The following is a 5,822-nucleotide window of genomic DNA, read 5'->3' as shown; positions in this document are numbered from 1 at the left end:
ATAGATTAATGAAAAGTGGGTAAATGAAAAATAGATTAATGAAAAAAGGGAAATTGAGAAATTGATAATATGAAAAATAAATAAATGAAAAAATGGGTTAATGAAAAAGCTAAATTATTTATTTAACAAATTATTTATTTATTTCACTCATTTTCTTCATTTTTTGATTTATTTTACTCATTTTTTATTTATTTCACCCATTTATTTATTTATTTAATTTTGGCTGAAATGGCTCTCCATACAGTATTTACCAGGTTCCAGGTGTGTGACATTTCCTTTAAAATGAAGACTAAAAAAGGGGGAGGGGAGAAGTGGTGGGTTCTTTCTGCAACAGGAAGACCACATATACATTTCTGTGTCAGACAGCTGAAGCTCGTTGTTACAGCTTAGAGAAATTGATGCTGAAAAATATTCATTAAAATTCAAACGCACTCCAAGATACGACACGAGCAGACAGTTTAGTAGGATATTTGCCCAACATGTGGTTACGGGGACATAGAAAGTGAACTAGATGTTTCTCAGTATTTAGTGACGCCACATCTTATTAAAATTTTTATTTTTAAAGTGGGTTGTTGGAGATTATAAACGTCTATGCCTGCAATTAATTTATGATGTGAGACCAGCGGTTAATTAATCTGTTAATTCAAGATAGCCAAGCTGTTTTTATCTCATTATCTCTTTTTTTTTTTTTTGTCAGTTTGACACGTTTTGTTTTGCGCACAGAAGTGCCTCTTGTGTTACGACCTATTAAAAGCTGTTTTAATATTTCACTTACCATTTCTGTCTCAACACTTATTTGCAAGCTATCCCACATGAACTAATTCAAAGTTTAGCTCACAGAAAAACAAGAAAAAATATTCATACTTGGGCTGAATTTAAAGTCCAGTTACATTAAAAATATCAGAACTGCTTGTATTTTTCTTTACAGACTCAAACATGTACTTTAAGGACTGTGCATGGTGTAGAGGTGGAATAGATGACCCACACACAGGCTGCGGTCCTCAAGGCAGCGGTCTGGGGTTCGATTCCCAACCCTGATACATTTCCTGTATGTCTCTCTTCCTTTGCGCATTTCCTGTCTGGTGACTAAAGGGGACTAGAGCCAAAATTTTATTTGACCATTTACTGCATAAGCTGAAAAATATGTGATGATTCAGACTTCCTGTGAATCACTGGACTTGGTTGTATAACAACTGGTCTTCACATCTGCACAACATGTAGTTGACCAAAGTGAAAAGTTAATAGCAGGAGAACAATAAATTGAGCATTTCAACAGCAAATGTCCTCCTACGGTAAGGTACCAAAACATCAGTCTAGAAATACTACAATCTCATTACAAAAATGTTGTGCATTCTCCAATCAGTCAGGGGCCACTCCTGCTTTATTATGTGTGATGAAAGATACAGCGGTGTTTTTAATTAACCCAAAATAACTCCCTAAAATCCTCCACCGAACAGGAATCATTTTAATGCCATGTTCTAATCCAGATTGTTATCTTAAATTTGTTCTCTGTTTAGTCCAAGCTCCACAAACTATAAACTAGCCTTTTATAAACTTAAAAGAAAACTTTAATAATCCTCAAAAACTGACTTTGAAGCATGTTTGTGGACATTGCGTTCTAGTATTGTGTCCCGTTTTAAAATCACAGGAAAAACAACAAAATCAGAGCAAGAATTCCTCTCAGCATCTCAAGTATTGTTTTGGGAAAACATGGCCAGCATATATTGAGGCTGTGATCCTTATGCAGAAATGGTGTTCCTTTCTTTTTATGCTTCACATACACAGATATATGTACCAAGACTCAAACTTGTACACAATAAATACAATGCAAATACACATCTTTGGCCCCGAGGCCATTTTCTGAGGCTGGCCAAAGCAAAGGTCCCAAGGTTATTAGAAGGCCATTTAACTGTTTTTTGGAAGGTGATCAAATTTCCAATTTTTCCTGACCTCGCTCTTCACCGCTTCTCCCTGGGCTCTGCTAAAAATGAACCGGCTTGCCGTGGTAAAACAGACCCACCCAGCGGCCAAAGTGCCGGAGGCATCCTCGCAGCAGATTTGATCTAATATATGTGGAGCCAAAAGTGCAATAAACACCGCATCATAGAATGATTGGTTTTATGTCTGTCACCATAAAATAAGTGAGGGGGATTTAGAACCCCTTGCCTCACGCTTAGCCACAGCTGGAGAAACCCTCCGCTTCTTAATTTGAGGTTTAGATGAGTGAACGCGTGAGATGAGTTTGTGGTAAATGAAGAATCTCTTGCCTGCATGTTTTGTGTGAAATAGTCTTAGTTTTTTTAGCACCCTCTCATACCATCTCCATTCACACTTCTGCCCCTTTTTGAAACAGCTGTTGGCAAACAAATAACCCTGTAGGAGACGGTGTGAGGAGCAATCTGTAGACGGCGCTCCTGGGAGGTCTTCCTCAGAGATAAATCCATTACACCAACCAGGAAATATACTGTTTTACAAATGCCAGAGGGAGATGGCTGTCTCTTTCTGTTGTCCTTATTTCACTTTTACATTTCGGCTTTTTTGTTCTGCTGTAGAAAATACACATCAATAGCTGCTTTTTCTCTTGAATAAAATAAAAAACAATATGCTTGCAACTTAAGCACGAAAAAAAAAACCAATTTGACTTATACAAAGATATATGGAACACGTACAAATATATACTTCCTGGTAAGCCCACAGTCAAAGAGAAAAAAAGTCCAAAGATAATGAAGTTAATATCTTGTGGAACTTCTTGATCACAGCTGATAAGAACAAGGTGATCTAGACAATGTGATGGACAGTTCTCACAAAACGCAGCAGTGGCAGACATACTGAATCCAAGCAAAAACATAGAAAGCTTGAAAAACACCAAGGGCTCAAGTAGGACAGAGATTTTGGAGAAAGGCAAGTCCCCACTGGCTCCAGTGGCCACGGTAATGCCTGATTGGAGGAGCTTCCGTAGCAGATCCCAGGATCTAGCTCCAGAAAAGCACAGTCATAAACAGTCGATATACGAATCGGAGACCTCAAGCTCCCAGGCCTCCCAAGCTTGAAACTCCATGTAACTAAATATAGCATGTTTCTTGATTCATCGAGTTTTGACATTTCCTCATTATTTATTTCTCTCTTGTATGACTTCATCTGCAGATTAAATGAAAATAGTTTCTTGTAAAGGTCTAGTATCAACCTAGAACAATGATGTAGACGCAATCCAAGTCTCAAACTGCATCCATGCTTTTCTCTGCAACATTTTATTGTGGGTAGTCGACCTACGGCCTACTAAGAGGATGATGGCATGTATTAGAGTGGAGCAGAGAATAACCTGTGAGGACCCGGTCACTCGCACCACAACACTCATATTGAGAATAGTAATACCTCATCCAAATAAATTAGAACAAACCAGCTGTTTCTGTGTAAGGAGTCAGAGGTTCATGCGCAGCAATCCAATAAACACACGAGCTGAAGGATGTGTTCAAATCCACACAAAAAAATACTCCGTTTTTTTACTTTTTTAACTTTTCATATCTGAACTCTGTTCACCACTAAAAACATTTTGGTGCACTAAATCTCAGCTTTGCTGGAGGAATTTCATTTCATTAGATTGATTATAAATAGGTGTCAATACTTTGTAACTATCCATCTGCTCCAATGACATTAACCATGTTTAGATATTTCACATCGATTAAAAACATTAAAAACACACATGAAAAATATCAACACCTTTTTAAGTTTAAGAAAAGCCTATATTTATTTCAAAATCTTTGTAATGTCAGATTAAAATTTAGGGGGTCAGAAGGTGATTTCTCATTGTAGAAATCTCTTGCTGTCATCTAAGGGAATTGTTTATCAGAGTGCACCTTTAATGCAAAATGAAATAACTTACAAAACTGGTGGCACTGTAGGGAAGATGGAAAATGACAATGAACTGCAGAAAGAGTCAGTGGGGAACAATGCAGTGAGCTAAAATACTGAGGTGGCAGTGACACAGGAACAAGAGGAGCTAATCGGAGATAAGTAAGGACAGCTGGGGAAGAAACAACACTGAGGGAAATAGGAGATTAAAAGCAGCTGGGAAAGTGAGCAGAGCTGCAGGCTAAGGTAGTGGTGCCCAACCCTGGGACCGCTGTCCTGCATGTTTTAGATGTCCGTTCCTCCCAACCTGATTCAAATGCTTACATGACCTCCTCTGCACACCATAAAGTGCTGTTAAGCCTCATTTATGTCAAGTGTACAGCAGCAAGTAAACACCTATTGCAGGTCAGAGGTCACTGAAGACTAAGGCTGGGATGCCCAGATACAAGTAAATAAGCAACGAGGAAAAAAATAAACTGAAACACAAATAAAACCTAAAGTTTCAACACACGCATATCATGACACTTGTAGGTTTTGTGTAAATTCTTTGCTAGAAAGCAGTTCCCATTTAGTCTAATTGGTCCATTATTTTTACTGTAAGAAGTTAGGAGGGTTTCTTGCGTATGCTACCAATGTTCAGGGGGAAAGGTAAAGCAAAGATAACTATGAATTTGTAATGTTAGATTTTCCTAGTTTGAGTTTATGTTGGGTCTATTTGTATGTTAAAATGATCCATCATCTAGATAGATGTGATATCTTCAGCAGTCTTTGGGCGAGCGGGAGGGAACACCCCAGACAGGGAAACACAGACATATACAGGACAAATAACCATACATGCAGACACACACATACAGAAAATTTGATAAAGCAAATAACCTGACCTACGAGAGAAATTGCATGTGATTTAAACCCACAATCTTCTTGTTTGAAGGCATCAACAACCATGCTCCACTGTGCTACCCGCTGTTGATATGAGGATCAGACAATGCTGAAAAGAGTAGCTAATTAAAATGCAGTTGTTGTACAAATGTGCAGCCGCCTCAGTTCAGTGCGCTGTCAACAGCAGAAGTGAACTTATTCCCAGCACTGAAGCAGACATTGGATCTCGCCGCATCATTTGTGTCACAGATGCAGCTCTCAACCCTTTTAATCAGCATTCCAAAACTTGAATACCCTCCTCTGGCTATTCCATTGCTTAGACTTCGCATTCTGCTCACTCTACCTGGAGCATATCCTCTGAATAGCATGAAATGCAGCTTCCCAGAGGGGGTATTTAGAAACCGAAATAAAAGTCAGAGCTTTTCTATGTTCTGTAAAAACACAAAAAGGGAACAAGAAGAGCTTTCCCAGCGGCACAGAGCACCTTGGTGGTGGTGAACAATAGTTGGATTTTTCTGTGCCTGTCCTCTCTGCTGCCCAAACTTTATTCTCTCAAAAGCTGATTATCTTGCTGCCACAGTGTTCCCAACACTTCTCCATGTCTCAGCCCTCATAAAAAATAAGGTTTGCAATCAGACGAGGTTCGTTATTTGTTTTTTTTTGCTTTGCGTTTTATGACGAACTTCAAGGAAGTTGGACACAATAACCTCTAAGTCTATATAACTTAGAAATAATTATAATATTCAGAAAAAGGAAAAAAGATTAAAAGAAATTTTAAATATATATATTTTGAAGTCTTGTGAAGCTCTGTAGAGTCTTTGCCAGCGACAGCAAAAAAAAGTTTTTGAACTTTAAAATTTTACACCGCCTTTTCTCCCTCTTGTCGACATTAAATTATGGTTTTTACTGTTGGATATTCCATCCATTGTCTATTTCCACTTAACTCCTATAAATTGACCAGCTGGCCAATTTTAAAATGCTGCTAGTGGCACACTTTTTTTTTTTACATTTAGGATATTTGCAACAGTGCTGTTTACAGCAAAGCAATTTCCAGAAATACAGGAGTCCATCTTTTGCTCTATTTAGCAACAACA

The sequence above is a fragment of the Poecilia reticulata genome, linkage group LG10, assembly GCF_000633615.1.
Source record: "Poecilia reticulata strain Guanapo linkage group LG10, Guppy_female_1.0+MT, whole genome shotgun sequence".
Taxonomy (NCBI): Eukaryota; Metazoa; Chordata; class Actinopteri; order Cyprinodontiformes; family Poeciliidae; genus Poecilia; species Poecilia reticulata.
Note: the sequence above shows the minus strand (reverse complement) of the source record.